Below are 14,956 nucleotides of genomic sequence, written 5' to 3' on the forward strand. Positions count from 1 at the left end.
GCAATTCACTCAAAAATGTTGACAAACTGTTGCAAGTGATCCCCTGAAATGTTTTTCGGTGGAAACAGATGGGTTTTTATCATCGGAAACAGAATTAGCCCTCAGCGTCTGAACAACTTTTTTTGAAAAAATCCCTAAGCCGCGCGGTCACAATTTCTTCTCAAAATCTGACGTTCTGCAATTCACTCAAAAATGTTGGCAAACTGTTGCAAGTGATCCCCTGAAATGTTTTTCGGTGGAAACAGATGGGTTTTTATCATCGGAAACAGAATTAGCCCTCGACGTCTGAACAACTGTTTTTGAAAAAATCCCTAAGCCGCGCGGTCACAATTTCTTCTCAAAATCTGACGTTCTGCAATTCACTCAAAAATGTTGGCAAACTGTTGCAAGTGATCCCCTGAAATGTTTTTCGGTGGAAACAGATGGGTTTTTATCATCGGAAACAGAATTAGCCCTTGAAGTCTGAAGAACTGTTTTTGAAAAAATCCCTAAGCCGCGCGGTCACAATTTCTTCTCAAAATCTGACGTTCTGCAATTCACAGAAAAATGTTGGCAAACTGTTGCAAGTGATCCCCTGAAATGTTTTTCGGTGGAAACAGATGGGTTTTTATCATCGGAAACAGAATTAGCCCTCAACGTCTGAACAACTTTTTTTGAAAAAATCCCTAAGCCGCGCGGTCACAATTTCTTCTCAAAATCTGATGTTCTGCAATTCACTAAAATATGTTGACAAACTGTTGCAAGTGATCCCCTGAAATGTTTTTCGGTGGAAACAGATGGGTTTTTATCATCGGAAACAGAATTAGCCCTCGACGTCAGAACAATTTTTTTTGAAAAAATCCCTAAGCCGCGCGGTCACAATTTCTGCTCAAAATCTGACGTTCTGCAATTCACTGAAAAATGTTGGCAAACTGTTGCAAGTGATCCCCTGAAATGTTTTTCGGTGGAAACAGATGGGTTTTTATCATCGGAAACAGAATTAGCCCTCGACGTCTGAACAACTTTTTTTGAAAAAATCCCTAAGCCGCGCGGTCACAATTTCTGCTCAAAATCTGACGTTCTGCAATTCACTGAAAAATGTTGGCAAACTGTTGCAAGTGATCCCCTGAAATGTTTTTCGGTGGAAACAGATGGGTTTTTATCATCGGAAACAGAATTAGCCCTCGACGTCTGAACAACTTTTTTTGAAAAAATCCCTAAGCCGCGCGGTCACAATTTCTTCTCAAAATCTGACGTTCTGCAATTCACTCAAAAATGGTGCCAAACTGTTGCAAGTGATCCCCTGAAATGTTTTTCGGTGGAAACAGATGGGTTTTTATCATCGGAAACAGAATTAGCCCTCGACGTCTGAATGACTTTTTTTGAAAAAATCCCTAAGCCGTGCGGTCACAATTTCTGTAAAAATCTAACGTTCTGCAATTCACTGAAAAATGTTGGCAAAGTGTTGCAAGTGATCTCCTGAAATGTTTTTCGGTGGAAACAGATGGGTTTTTATCATTGGGAACAGAATTAGCCCACGACGTCTGAACAACATTTTTGAAAAAATCCCTAAGCCGCGCGGTCACAATTTCTGCTCAAAATCTGACGTTCTGCAATTCACTCAAAAATGTTGACAAACTGTTGCAAGTGATCCCCTGAAATGTTTTTCGGTGGAAACAGATGGGGTTTTATCATCGGAAAGAGAATTAGCCTTTGACGTCTGAACAACTGTTTTTGAAAAAAGCCCTAAGCCGCGCGGTCACAATTTCTTCTCAAAATCTGACGTTCTGCAATTCACTCAAAAATATTGGCAAACTGTTGCAAGTGATGCCCTGAAATGTTTTTCGGTGGAAACAGATGGGTTTTTATCATCGGAAACAGAATTAGCCCTTGACATCTGAACAACTGTTTTTGAAAAAATCCCTAAGCCGCGCTGTCACAATTTCTTCTCAAAATCTGACGTTCTGCAATTCACAGAAAAATGTTGGCAAACTGTTGCAAGTGATCCCCTGAAATGTTTTTCGGTGGAAACAGATGGGTTTTTATCATCGGAAACAGAATTAGCCCGCGACGTCTGAACAACTTTTTTTGAAAAATCCCTAAGCCGCGCGGTCACAATTTTTGCAAAAAATCTGACGTTCTGCAATTCACTGAAAAATGTTGGCAAACTGTTGCAAGTGATCCCCTGAAATGTTTTTCGGTGGAAACAGATGGGTTTTTATCATCGGAAACAGACTTAGCCCTCGACGTCTGAACAACTTTTTTTGAAAAAATCCCTAAGCCGCGCGGTCACAATTTCTTCTCAAAATCTGACGTTCTGCAATTCACTCAAAAATGTTGGCAAACTGTTGCAAGTGATCCCCTGAAATGTTTTTCGGTGGAAACAGATGGGTTTTTATCATCGGAAACAGAATTAGCCCTCAACGTCTGAACAACTTTTTTTGAAAAAATCCCTAAGCCGCGCGGTCACAATTTCTTCTCAAAATCTGATGTTCTGCAATTCACTAAAATATGTTGACAAACTGTTGCAAGTGATCCCCTGAAATGTTTTTCGGTGGAAACAGATGGGTTTTTATCATCGGAAACAGAATTAGCCCTCGACGTCAGAACAATTTTTATTGAAAAAATCCCTAAGCCGCGCGGTCACAATTTCTGCTCAAAATCTGACGTTCTGCAATTCACTGAAAAATGTTGGCAAACTGTTGCAAGTGATCCCCTGAAATGTTTTTCGGTGGAAACAGATGGGTTTTTATCATCGGAAACAGAATTAGCCCTCGACGTCTGAACAACTTTTTTTGAAAAAATCCCTAAGCCGCGCGGTCACAATTTCTGCTCAAAATCTGACGTTCTGCTATTCACTGAAAAATGTTGGCAAACTGTTGCAAGTGATCCCCTGAAATGTTTTTCGGTGGAAACAGATGGGTTTTTATCATCGGAAACAGAATTAGCCCTCGACGTCTGAACAACTTTTTTTGAAAAAATCCCTAAGCCGCGCGGTCACAATTTCTTCTCAAAATCTGACGTTCTGCAATTCACTCAAAAATGGTGCCAAACTGTTGCAAGTGATCCCCTGAAATGTTTTTCGGTGGAAACAGATGGGTTTTTATCATCGGAAACAGAATTAGCCCTCGACGTCTGAATGACTTTTTTTGAAAAAATCCCTAAGCCGTGCGGTCACAATTTCTGTAAAAATCTAACGTTCTGCAATTCACTGAAAAATGTTGGCAAACTGTTGCAAGTGATCCCCTGAAAGGTTTTTCGGTGGAAACAGGTGGGTTTTTATCATCGGAAACAGAATTACCCCCCAACGTCTGAACAACTTTTTTTGAAAAAATCCCTAAGCCGCGCGGTCACAATTTCATCTCAAAATCTGACGTTCTGCAATTCACTGAAAAATGTTGGCAAAGTGTTGCAAGTGATCTCCTGAAATGTTTTTCGGTGGAAACAGATGGGTTTTTATCATTGGGAACAGAATTAGCCCTCGACGTCTGAACAACATTTTTGAAAAAATCCCTAAGCCGCGCGGTCACAATTTCTGCTCAAAATCTGACGTTCTGCAATTCACTCAAAAATGTTGACAAACTGTTGCAAGTGATCCCCTGAAATGTTTTTCGGTGGAAACAGATGGGGTTTTATCATCGGAAAGAGAATTAGCCTTTGACGTCTGAACAACTGTTTTTGAAAAAAGCCCTAAGCCGCGCGGTCACAATTTCTTCTCAAAATCTGACGTTCTGCAATTCACTCAAAAATATTGGCAAACTGTTGCAAGTGATGCCCTGAAATGTTTTTCGGTGGAAACAGATGGGTTTTTATCATCGGAAACAGAATTAGCCCTTGACATCTGAACAACTGTTTTTGAAAAAATCCCTAAGCCGCGCGGTCACAATTTCTTCTCAAAATCTGACGTTCTGCAATTCACAGAAAAATGTTGGCAAACTGTTGCAAGTGATCCCCTGAAATGTTTTTCGGTGGAAACAGATGGGTTTTTATCATCGGAAACAGAATTAGCCCGCGACGTCTGAACAACTTTTTTTGAAAAATCCCTAAGCCGCGCGGTCACAATTTTTGCAAAAAATCTGACGTTCTGCAATTCACTGAAAAATGTTGGCAAACTGTTGCAAGTGATCCCCTGAAATGTTTTTCGGTGGAAACAGATGGGTTTTTATCATCGGAAACAGACTTAGCCCTCGACGTCTGAACAACTTTTTTTGAAAAAATCCCTAAGCCGCGCGGTCACAATTTCTTCTCAAAATCTGACGTTCTGCAATTCACTCAAAAATGTTGGCAAACTGTTGCAAGTGATCCCCTGAAATGTTTTTCGGTGGAAACAGATGGGTTTTTATCATCGGAAACAGAATTAGCCCGCGACGTCTGAACAACTTTTTTTGAAAAATCCCTAAGCCGCGCGGTCACAATTTTTGCAAAAAATCTGACGTTCTGCAATTCACTGAAAAATGTTGGCAAACTGTTGCAAGTGATCCCCTGAAATGTTTTTCGGTGGAAACAGATGGGTTTTTATCATCGGAAACAGACTTAGCCCTCGACGTCTGAACAACTTTTTTTGAAAAAATCCCTAAGCCGCGCGGTCACAATTTCTTCTCAAAATCTGACGTTCTGCAATTCACAGAAAAATGTTGGCAAACTGTTGCAAGTGATCCCCTGAAATGTTTTTCGGTGGAAACAGATGGGTTTTTATCATCGGAAACAGAATTAGCCCTCAACGTCTGAACAACTTTTTTTGAAAAAATCCCTAAGCCGCGCGGTCACAATTTCTTCTCAAAATCTGACGTTCTGCAATTCACTCAAAAATGTTGGCAAACTGTTGCAAGTGATCCCCTGAAATGTTTTTCGGTGGAAACAGATGGGTTTTTATCATCGGAAACAGAATTAGCCCTTGACGTCTGAACAACTGTTTTTGAAAAAATCCCTAAGCCGCGTGGTCACAATTTCTTCTCAAAATCTGACGTTCTGCAATTCACAGAAAAATGTTGGCAAAGTGTTGCAAGTGATCTCCTGAAATGTTTTTTGGTGGAAACAGATGGGTTTTTATCATTGGGAACAGAATTAGCCCTCGACGTCTTAAAAACTTTTTTTGAAAAAATCCCTAAGCCGCGCGGTCACAATTTCTGCCAAAAATCTGACGTTCTGCAATTCACTCAAAAATGTTTGCAAAGTGTTGCAAGGGATCCCCTGAAATGTTTTTCGGTGGAAACAGGTGGGTTTTTATCATCGGAAACAGAATTAGCCCTCGACGTCAGAACAACTTTTTTTGAAAAAATCCCTAAGCCGCGCGGTCATAATTTCTGCTCAAAATCTGACGTTCTACAATTCACTCAATAATGTTGGCAAACTGTTGCAAGTGATCCCCTGAAATGTTTTTCGGTGGAAACAGATGGGTTTTTATCATCGGAAACAGACTTAGCCCTCGACGTCTGAACAACTTTTTTTGAAAAAATCCCTAAGCCGCGCGGTCACAATTTCTTCTCAAAATCTGACGTTCTGCAATTCACAGAAAAATGTTGGCAAACTGTTGCAAGTGATCCCCTGAAATGTTTTTCGGTGGAAACAGATGGGTTTTTATCATCGGAAACAGAATTAGCCCTCAACGTCTGAACAACTTTTTTTGAAAAAATCCCTAAGCCGCGCGGTCACAATTTCTTCTCAAAATCTGACGTTCTGCAATTCACTCAAAAATGTTGGCAAACTGTTGCAAGTGATCCCCTGAAATGTTTTTCGGTGGAAACAGATGGGTTTTTATCATCGGAAACAGAATTAGCCCTTGACGTCTGAACAACTGTTTTTGAAAAAATCCCTAAGCCGCGTGGTCACAATTTCTTCTCAAAATCTGACGTTCTGCAATTCACAGAAAAATGTTGGCAAACTGTTGCAAGTGATCCCCTGAAATGTTTTTCGGTGGAAACAGATGGGTTTTTATCATCGGAAACAGAATTAGCCCTCAACGTCTGAACAACTTTTTTTGAAAAAATCCCTAAGCCGCGCGGTCACAATTTCTTCTCAAAATCTGACGTTCTGCAATTCACTCAAAAATGTTGGCAAACTGTTGCAAGTGATCCCCTGAAATGTTTTTCGGTGGAAACAGATGGGTTTTTATCATCGGAAACAGAATTAGCCCTTGACGTCTGAACAACTGTTTTTGAAAAAATCCCTAAGCCGCGTGGTCACAATTTCTTCTCAAAATCTGACGTTCTGCAATTCACAGAAAAATGTTGGCAAAGTGTTGCAAGTGATCTCCTGAAATGTTTTTCGGTGGAAACAGATGGGTTTTTATCATTGGGAACAGAATTAGCCCTCGACGTCTTAAAAACTTTTTTTGAAAAAATCCCTAAGCCGCGCGGTCACAATTTCTGCCAAAAATCTGACGTTCTGCAATTCACTCAAAAATGTTGGCAAAGTGTTGCAAGGGATCCCCTGAAATGTTTTTCGGTGGAAACAGGTGGGTTTTTATCATCGGAAACAGAATTAGCCCTCGACGTCAGAACAACTTTTTTTGAAAAAATCCCTAAGCCGCGCGGTCATAATTTCTGCTCAAAATCTGACGTTCTGCAATTCACTCAATAATGTTGGCAAACTGTTGCAAGTGATCCCCTGAAATGTTTTTCGGTGGAAACAGATGGGGTTTTATCATCGGAAAGAGAATTAGCCTTTGACGTCTGAACAACTGTTTTTGAAAAAAGCCCTAAGCCGCGCGGTCACAATTTCTTCTCAAAATCTGACGTTCTGCAATTCACTCAAAAATATTGGCAAACTGTTGCAAGTGATGCCCTGAAATGTTTTTCGGTGGAAACAGATGGGTTTTTATCATCGGAAACAGAATTAGCCCTTGACGTCTGAACAACTGTTTTTGAAAAAATCCCTAAGCCGCGCGGTCACAATTTCTTCTCAAAATCTGACGTTCTGCAATTCACAGAAAAATGTTGGCAAACTGTTGCAAGTGATCCCCTGAAATGTTTTTCGGTGGAAACAGATGGGTTTTTATCATCGGAAAGAGAATTAGCCTTTGACGTCTGAACAACTGTTTTTGAAAAAAGCCCTAAGCCGCGCGGTCACAATTTCTTCTCAAAATCTGACGTTCTGCAATTCACTCAAAAATATTGGCAAACTGTTGCAAGTGATGCCCTGAAATGTTTTTCGGTGGAAACAGATGGGTTTTTATCATCGGAAACAGAATTAGCCCTTGACGTCTGAACAACTGTTTTTGAAAAAATCCCTAAGCCGCGCGGTCACAATTTCTTCTCAAAATCTGACGTTCTGCAATTCACAGAAAAATGTTGGCAAACTGTTGCAAGTGATCCCCTGAAATGTTTTTCGGTGGAAACAGATGGGTTTTTATCATCGGAAACAGAATTAGCCCGCGACGTCTGAACAACTTTTTTTGAAAAATCCCTAAGCCGCGCGGTCACAATTTTTGCAAAAAATCTGACGTTCTGCAATTCACTGAAAAATGTTGGCAAACTGTTGCAAGTGATCCCCTGAAATGTTTTTCGGTGGAAACAGATGGGTTTTTATCATCGGAAACAGACTTAGCCCTCGACGTCTGAACAACTTTTTTTGAAAAAATCCCTAAGCCGCGCGGTCACAATTTCTTCTCAAAATCTGACGTTCTGCAATTCACTCAAAAATATTGGCAAACTGTTGCAAGTGATCCCCTGAAATGTTTTTCGGTGGAAACAGATGGGTTTTTATCATCGGAAACAGAATTAGCCCTCAACGTCTGAACAACTTTTTTTGAAAAAATCCCTAAGCCGCGCGGTCACAATTTCTTCTCAAAATCTGACGTTCTGCAATTCACAGAAAAATGTTGGCAAACTGTTGCAAGTGATCCCCTGAAATGTTTTTCGGTGGAAACAGATGGGTTTTTATCATCGGAAACAGAATTAGCCCTTGACGTCTGAACAACCGTTTTTGAAAAAATCCCTAAGCCGCGTGGTCACAATTTCTTCTCAAAATCTGACGTTCTGCAATTCACAGAAAAATGTTGGCAAACTGTTGCAAGTGATCCCCTGAAATGTTTTTCGGTGGAAACAGATGGGTTTTTATCATCGGAAACAGAATTAGCCTTTGACGTCTGAACAACTGTTTTTGAAAAAATCCCTAAGCCGCGCGGTCACAATTTCTGCAAAAAATCTGACGTTCTGCAATTCACTGAAAAATGTTGGCAAACTGTTGCAAGTGATCCCCTGAAATCTTTTTCGGTGGAAACAGATGGGTTTTTATCATCGGAAACAGACTTAGCCCTCGACGTCTGAACAACTTTTTTTGAAAAAATCCCTAAACCGCGCGGTCACAATTTCTTCTCAAAATCTGACGTTCTGCAATTCACTCAAAAATGTTGGCAAACTGTTGCAAGTGATCCCCTGAAATGTTTTTCGGTGGAAACAGATGGGTTTTTATCATCGGAAACAGACTTAGCCCTCGACGTCTGAACAACTTTTTTTGAAAAAATCCCTAAGCCGCGCGGTCACAATTTCTGCTCAAAATCTGACGTTCTGCAATTCACTCAAAAATGTTGACAAACTGTTGCAAGTGATCCCCTGAAATGTTTTTCGGTGGAAACAGATGGGTTTTTATCATCGGAAACAGAAATAGCCCTCGACGTCTGAACAACTTTTTTTGAAAAAATCTCTAAGCCGCGCGGTCACAATTTCATCTCAAAATCTGACGTTCTGCAATTCACTCAAAAATGTTGGCAAACTGTTGCAAGTGATCCCCTGAAATGTTTTTCGGTGGAAACAGGTGGGTTTTTATCATCGGAAACAGAATTAGCCCTCGACGTCTGAACAACTGTTTTTGAAAAAATCCCTAAGCCGCGCGGTCACAATTTCTGCTCAAAATCTGACGTTCTGCAATTCACTGAAAAATGTTGGCAAACTGTTGCAAGTGATCCCCTGAAATGTTTTTCGGTGGAAACAGATGGGTTTTTATCATCGGAAACAGACTTAGCCCTCGACGTCTGAACAACTTTTTTTGAAAAAATCCCTAAACCGCGCGGTCACAATTTCTTCTCAAAATCTGACGTTCTGCAATTCACTCAAAAATGTTGGCAAACTGTTGCAAGTGATCCCCTGAAATGTTTTTCGGTGGAAACAGATGGGTTTTTATCATCGGAAACAGAATTAGCCCTCGACGTCAGAACAACTTTTTTTGAAAAAATCCCTAAGCCGCGCGGTCACAATTTCTGCTCAAAATCTGATGTTCCGCAATTCACTGAAAAATGTTGGCAAAGTGTTGCAAGTGATCTCCTGAAATGTTTTTCGGTGGAAACAGACGGGTTTTTATCATCGGAAACAGAATTAGCCCTCGACGTCTGAACAACTTTTTTTGAAAAAATCCCTAAGCCGCGCGGTCACAATTTCATCTCAAAATCTGACGTTCTGCAATTCACTGAAAAATGTTGGCAAAGTGTTGCAAGTGATCTCCTGAAATGTTTTTCGGTGGAAACAGATGGGTTTTTATCATTGGGAACAGAATTAGCCCTCGACGTCTTAAAAACTTTTTTTGAAAAAATCCCTAAGCCGCGCGGTCACAATTTCTGCCAAAAATCTGACGTTCTGCAATTCACTCAAAAATGTTGGCAAAGTGTTGCAAGGGATCCCCTGAAATGTTTTTCGGTGGAAACAGGTGGGTTTTTATCATCGGAAACATAATTAGCCCTCGACGTCAGAACAACTTTTTTTGAAAAAATCCCTAAGCCGCGCGGTCATAATTTCTGCTCAAAATCTGACGTTCTGCAATTCACTCAATAATGTTGGCAAACTGTTGCAAGTGATCCCCTGAAATGTTTTTCGGTGGAAACAGATGGGGTTTTATCATCGGAAAGAGAATTAGCCTTTGACGTCTGAACAACTGTTTTTGAAAAAATCCCTAAGCCGCGCGGTCACAATTTCTTCTCAAAATCTGACGTTCTGCAATTCACTCAAAAATATTGGCAAACTGTTGCAAGTGATGCCCTGAAATGTTTTTCGGTGGAAACAGATGGGTTTTTATCATCGGAAACAGAATTAGCCCTTGACGTCTGAACAACTGTTTTTGAAAAAATCCCTAAGCCGCGCGGTCACAATTTCTTCTCAAAATCTGACGTTCTGCAATTCACAGAAAAATGTTGGCAAACTGTTGCAAGTGATCCCCTGAAATGTTTTTCGGTGGAAAAAGATGGGTTTTTATCATCGGAAACAGAATTAGCCCGCGACGTCTGAACAACTTTTTTTGAAAAATCCCTAAGCCGCGCGGTCACAATTTTTGCAAAAAATCTGACGTTCTGCAATTCACTGAAAAATGTTGGCAAACTGTTGCAAGTGATCCCCTGAAATGTTTTTCGGTGGAAACAGATGGGTTTTTATCATCGGAAACAGACTTAGCCCTCGACGTCTGAACAACTTTTTTTGAAAAAATCCCTAAGCCGCGCGGTCACAATTTCTTCTCAAAATCTGACGTTCTGCAATTCACAGAAAAATGTTGGCAAACTGTTGCAAGTGATCCCCTGAAATGTTTTTCGGTGGAAACAGATGGGTTTTTATCATCGGAAACAGAATTAGCCCTCAACGTCTGAACAACTTTTTTTGAAAAAATCCCTAAGCCGCGCGGTCACAATTTCTTCTCAAAATCTGACGTTCTGCAATTCACTCAAAAATGTTGGCAAACTGTTGCAAGTGATCCCCTGAAATGTTTTTCGGTGGAAACAGATGGGTTTTTATCATCGGAAACAGAATTAGCCCTTGACGTCTGAACAACTGTTTTTGAAAAAATCCCTAAGCCGCGTGGTCACAATTTCTTCTCAAAATCTGACGTTCTGCAATTCACAGAAAAATGTTGGCAAAGTGTTGCAAGTGATCTCCTGAAATGTTTTTTGGTGGAAACAGATGGGTTTTTATCATTGGGAACAGAATTAGCCCTCGACGTCTTAAAAACTTTTTTTGAAAAAATCCCTAAGCCGCGCGGTCACAATTTCTGCCAAAAATCTGACGTTCTGCAATTCACTCAAAAATGTTGGCAAAGTGTTGCAAGGGATCCCCTGAAATGTTTTTCGGTGGAAACAGGTGGGTTTTTATCATCGGAAACAGAATTAGCCCTCGACGTCAGAACAACTTTTTTTGAAAAAATCCCTAAGCCGCGCGGTCATAATTTCTGCTCAAAATCTGACGTTCTACAATTCACTCAATAATGTTGGCAAACTGTTGCAAGTGATCCCCTGAAATGTTTTTCGGTGGAAACAGGTGGGTTTTTATCATCGGAAACAGACTTAGCCCTCGACGTCTGAACAACTTTTTTTGAAAAAATCCCTAAGCCGCGCGGTCACAATTTCTTCTCAAAATCTGACGTTCTGCAATTCACAGAAAAATGTTGGCAAACTGTTGCAAGTGATCCCCTGAAATGTTTTTCGGTGGAAACAGATGGGTTTTTATCATCGGAAACAGAATTAGCCCTCAACGTCTGAACAACTTTTTTTGAAAAAATCCCTAAGCCGCGCGGTCACAATTTCTTCTCAAAATCTGACGTTCTGCAATTCACTCAAAAATGTTGGCAAACTGTTGCAAGTGATCCCCTGAAATGTTTTTCGGTGGAAACAGATGGGTTTTTATCATCGGAAACAGAATTAGCCCTTGACGTCTGAACAACTGTTTTTGAAAAAATCCCTAAGCCGCGTGGTCACAATTTCTTCTCAAAATCTGACGTTCTGCAATTCACAGAAAAATGTTGGCAAAGTGTTGCAAGTGATCTCCTGAAATGTTTTTTGGTGGAAACAGATGGGTTTTTATCATTGGGAACAGAATTAGCCCTCGACGTCTTAAAAACTTTTTTTGAAAAAATCCCTAAGCCGCGCGGTCACAATTTCTGCCAAAAATCTGACGTTCTGCAATTCACTCAAAAATGTTGGCAAAGTGTTGCAAGGGATCCCCTGAAATGTTTTTCGGTGGAAACAGGTGGGTTTTTATCATCGGAAACAGAATTAGCCCTCGACGTCAGAACAACTTTTTTTGAAAAAATCCCTAAGCCGCGCGGTCATAATTTCTGCTCAAAATCTGACGTTCTACAATTCACTCAATAATGTTGGCAAACTGTTGCAAGTGATCCCCTGAAATGTTTTTCGGTGGAAACAGATGGGTTTTTATCATCGGAAACAGACTTAGCCCTCGACGTCTGAACAACTTTTTTTGAAAAAATCCCTAAGCCGCGCGGTCACAATTTCTTCTCACAATCTGACGTTCTGCAATTCACAGAAAAATGTTGGCAAACTGTTGCAAGTGATCCCCTGAAATGTTTTTCGGTGGAAACAGATGGGTTTTTATCATCGGAAACAGAATTAGCCCTCAACGTCTGAACAACTTTTTTTGAAAAAATCCCTAAGCCGCGCGGTCACAATTTCTTCTCAAAATCTGACGTTCTGCAATTCACTCAAAAATGTTGGCAAACTGTTGCAAGTGATCCCCTGAAATGTTTTTCGGTGGAAACAGATGGGTTTTTATCATCGGAAACAGAATTAGCCCTTGACGTCTGAACAACTGTTTTTGAAAAAATCCCTAAGCCGCGTGGTCACAATTTCTTCTCAAAATCTGACGTTCTGCAATTCACAGAAAAATGTTGGCAAAGTGTTGCAAGTGATCTCCTGAAATGTTTTTCGGTGGAAACAGATGGGTTTTTATCATTGGGAACAGAATTAGCCCTCGACGTCTTAAAAACTTTTTTTGAAAAAATCCCTAAGCCGCGCGGTCACAATTTCTGCCAAAAATCTGACGTTCTGCAATTCACTCAAAAATGTTGGCAAAGTGTTGCAAGGGATCCCCTGAAATGTTTTTCGGTGGAAACAGGTGGGTTTTTATCATCGGAAACAGAATTAGCCCTCGACGTCAGAACAACTTTTTTTGAAAAAATCCCTAAGCCGCGCGGTCATAATTTCTGCTCAAAATCTGACGTTCTGCAATTCACTCAATAATGTTGGCAAACTGTTGCAAGTGATCCCCTGAAATGTTTTTCGGTGGAAACAGATGGGGTTTTATCATCGGAAAGAGAATTAGCCTTTGACGTCTGAACAACTGTTTTTGAAAAAAGCCCTAAGCCGCGCGGTCACAATTTCTTCTCAAAATCTGACGTTCTGCAATTCACTCAAAAATATTGGCAAACTGTTGCAAGTGATGCCCTGAAATGTTTTTCGGTGGAAACAGATGGGTTTTTATCATCGGAAACAGAATTAGCCCTTGACGTCTGAACAACTGTTTTTGAAAAAATCCCTAAGCCGCGCGGTCACAATTTCTTCTCAAAATCTGACGTTCTGCAATTCACTCAAAAATATTGGCAAACTGTTGCAAGTGATCCCCTGAAATGTTTTTCGGTGGAAACAGATGGGTTTTTATCATCGGAAACAGAATTAGCCCTCAACGTCTGAACAACTTTTTTTGAAAAAATCCCTAAGCCGCGCGGTCACAATTTCTTCTCAAAATCTGACGTTCTGCAATTCACAGAAAAATGTTGGCAAACTGTTGCAAGTGATCCCCTGAAATGTTTTTCGGTGGAAACAGATGGGTTTTTATCATCGGAAACAGAATTAGCCCTTGACGTCTGAACAACTGTTTTTGAAAAAATCCCTAAGCCGCGTGGTCACAATTTCTTCTCAAAATCTGACGTTCTGCAATTCACAGAAAAATGTTGGCAAACTGTTGCAAGTGATCCCCTGAAATGTTTTTCGGTGGAAACAGATGGGTTTTTATCATCGGAAACAGAATTAGCCTTTGACGTCTGAACAACTGTTTTTGAAAAAATCCCTAAGCCGCGCGGTCACAATTTCTGCAAAAAATCTGACGTTCTGCAATTCACTGAAAAATGTTGGCAAACTGTTGCAAGTGATCCCCTGAAATCTTTTTCGGTGGAAACAGATGGGTTTTTATCATCGGAAACAGACTTAGCCCTCGACGTCTGAACAACTTTTTTTGAAAAAATCCCTAAACCGCGCGGTCACAATTTCTTCTCAAAATCTGACGTTCTGCAATTCACTCAAAAATGTTGGCAAACTGTTGCAAGTGATCCCCTGAAATGTTTTTCGGTGGAAACAGATGGGTTTTTATCATCGGAAACAGACTTAGCCCTCGACGTCTGAACAACTTTTTTTGAAAAAATCCCTAAGCCGCGCGGTCACAATTTCTTCTCAAAATCTGACGTTCTGCAATTCACTCAAAAATATTGACAAACTGTTGCAAGTGATCCCCTGAAATGTTTTTCGGTGGAAACAGATGGGTTTTTATCATCGGAAACAGAAATAGCCCTCGACGTCTGAACAACTTTTTTTGAAAAAATCCCTAAGCCGCGCGGTCACAATTTCTTCTCAAAATCTGACGTTCTGCAATTCACTCAAAAATGTTGGCAAACTGTTGCAAGTGATCCCCTGAAATGTTTTTCGGTGGAAACAGATGGGTTTTTATCATCGGAAACAGAATTAGCCCTTGACGTCTGAACAACTGTTTTTGAAAAAATCCCTAAGCCGCGTGGTCACAATTTCTTCTCAAAATCTGACGTTCTGCAATTCACAGAAAAATGTTGGCAAACTGTTGCAAGTGATCCCCTGAAATGTTTTTCGGTGGAAACAGATGGGTTTTTATCATCGGAAACAGAATTAGCCTTTGACGTCTCAACAACTGTTTTTGAAAAAATCCCTAAGCCGCGCGGTCACAATTTCTGCAAAAAATCTGACGTTCTGCAATTCACTGAAAAATGTTGGCAAACTGTTGCAAGTGATCCCCTGAAATGTTTTTCAGTGGAAACAGATGGGTTTTTATCATCGGAAACAGACTTAGCCCTCGACGTCTGAACAACTTTTTTTGAAAAAATCCCTAAACCGCGCGGTCACAATTTCTTCTCAAAATCTGACGTTCTGCAATTCACTCAAAAATGTTGGCAAACTGTTGCAAGTGATCCCCTGAAAGGTTTTCCGTGGAAACAGATGGGTTTTTATCATCGGGAACAGAATTTA

Source organism: Podarcis vaucheri (assembly GCF_965113315.1).
Source record: "Podarcis vaucheri genome assembly, chromosome: 2".
In the NCBI taxonomy this organism is placed as follows: Eukaryota; Metazoa; Chordata; class Lepidosauria; order Squamata; family Lacertidae; genus Podarcis; species Podarcis vaucheri.